General features: G+C 28.8%; 1 protein-coding gene across 2 annotated transcripts in view; it reads right to left on the minus strand.

Moving 5' to 3' along the window:
• Positions 1-2,152, minus strand: part of LOC106462093 (insulin-like growth factor 2 mRNA-binding protein 1) — a 47,788-nt gene that overhangs the window by 41,976 nt on the left and 3,660 nt on the right. The window contains exon 1 of one of the 2 annotated variants that reach the window (XM_013921978.2): positions 1,549-1,650. The exons of the other annotated variant lie outside the window; for it this stretch is intronic. The gene's annotated coding sequence lies outside the window, so the exon portion shown is untranslated. Of the gene's footprint in view, positions 1-1,548; positions 1,651-2,152 lie in introns of those variants that run through there. 2 annotated transcript variants of the gene reach the window in all.

The following is a 2,152-nucleotide window of genomic DNA, read 5'->3' on the forward strand; positions in this document are numbered from 1 at the left end:
CCTTGTCATAATATTTAATAACCCATTTGTTAACTTTATGGATGCAAAGGTGGGTATTACATGATACAATTTCACTAAGATCCAATGTAAAAACATACTGTACTTCTGCATTTATAATTGTTATACAACTTTTAATCCACAGATCTATAAACAAACGGTAGGTATTCCAATGGGTGCTAATTTCTCTTCAAATATGGCCAACTTGTATCTGTTCTTCTATGAATATCTATTTTTAAAAAAAGTTTAAATATCCAATTAATTTAATTATACATTACAATATATTTGATGATTTAATTTAAATAACCTAAACTTTGCCCCAAATACAATATATCCTAAGGAATTGACTATGGAAAAAAGCAATAGGAATGATTGTTACACTAATTATCTAGACATTTATTTTGTAGAAGGCAGAATTCAGTTCACTATTTTTGATAAAATGAAAGAAAATTTAATTTTCCCCCATCCTTGGCTTATCTACTCCCCATAGTGTTATTCCAAATGTAATGTTAAAAGGGATTATTGTATTACAACTGAATTTTTTTTAACGGTATGCAATAGTAATAACTTATGGATAATGTTTCCTTATTCATAAATAAACTAAGAAATAATGGATATATAAAGATATACAACTAAAAAAAGTTACTTTCTTTTTGTATACTATATTTTAAATAAACTTTCAATTATGGAAAACTCCTTACTTAGAGGTCATTAGTTTATCAAGGGTGACCTTGAATAAGTAACTTAGTTTTTAAAATCCAGTTTTTATTCAGTATGATGGGACTGGAAAGACCAACTTCAAGTAACTGAGCCTCAGCTTTCCTGTGTCATACTTTAATCAATCTTCAATTTATAAGTATTTTTTAAGACCTTTATAAGGGTGGTGGTTGGGAGTTCTATACTCTAGAAATTGGGTGATTGTTTCTGCTTATAAAACTTAAATAACTTTAAGGGTAACTGGCTTCCCACACCTGGCTGCAGACAGTAGGAAGTGAGATGTGGGTTTAATAATAATGTAACATGTTATATCAGGCTTAATCGAAAACTAAATTTCCACAGAATGATTATATAAAAGTTGAAGGGAGTAAACTGTTATTAATGGTAGGCTTACAATTTAGGCTTGCACTGTTGCAATGTAGATCGGAGTAAACTATACATAGATACACTTGTTTGTCTTATTCTTTTTAAAATAAATATTTCATAATTCACTAGTTATTTTACAATCGTACAATTACACAATGTTAGTACTATCCTACAAAATATTAGAACAGTAGACGCAATACTAATAGTAGTAGTACTAGTAGTATCGCTAGTTAGGTTATATTTTACTTCTAGCACAAAAAAAAAAAGAGAAGAGGTTTCTAACATTAGTAACATAACACTTATTCAAGTTGTTGTAATGTAAGTAAAGCTAAGCTAAGTCTTTAATGTAAGCCACAATGGCTTCCGGGCAATACTACATATCTAGACCCATTTCGAATCACTTTTAACTTAAATCATTCTACTCAATAACTGTAGTCTAAAAATATGTAATGAAAAAAAGTTACTTACGTGAGAATACCACGACTCACAAGCTATATCCACCTGATAGTAATACTACTAGTACTATCGGTGCAAAGAAAAACCCACGTGACTAATTCCCGCTTTACCCACCCATCGACCCACAATACCTATAACAAAGGAAAATTACGGCATTCACAACAATTCTCTAGTCTTGCTTGAAAAATGCAGTAAAATTCTTAAATATATATATATACGATATTACTAAAGAGATATTTTGGAATATAATTAATTTAACCTTTTTATATATTTGTTTGCAAGTTCCCCATCCCATGTTCCAAATATTTATATGCGAAGAAACGAAAGCAAGAAATTAATTTATTACAAAGAATACACTTAATTCAATTCTGGCTAACTATTACAATTATGTTTCTATATTTTATATGGTTTAATGTTCTATTTCAGCAACTAAACTATTTAGCTTTTTTTTTAGTTTTATTAAGTTGGCTACATGTTTAGACTAAACTTTTACGCAATACTTACGTTTTCATAGACTGATATCTAAATTTTACGATTCTTCATTCTACGTTATTCACTTTTGATATTGATTTTGAGTTGATTCACTTGCATAATATTCATTAATAATCCTTTTTTT

This window comes from Limulus polyphemus, unplaced genomic scaffold (assembly GCF_000517525.1).
Source record: "Limulus polyphemus unplaced genomic scaffold, Limulus_polyphemus-2.1.2 Scaffold1091, whole genome shotgun sequence".
Lineage (NCBI taxonomy): Eukaryota > Metazoa > Arthropoda > Merostomata > Xiphosura > Limulidae > Limulus > Limulus polyphemus.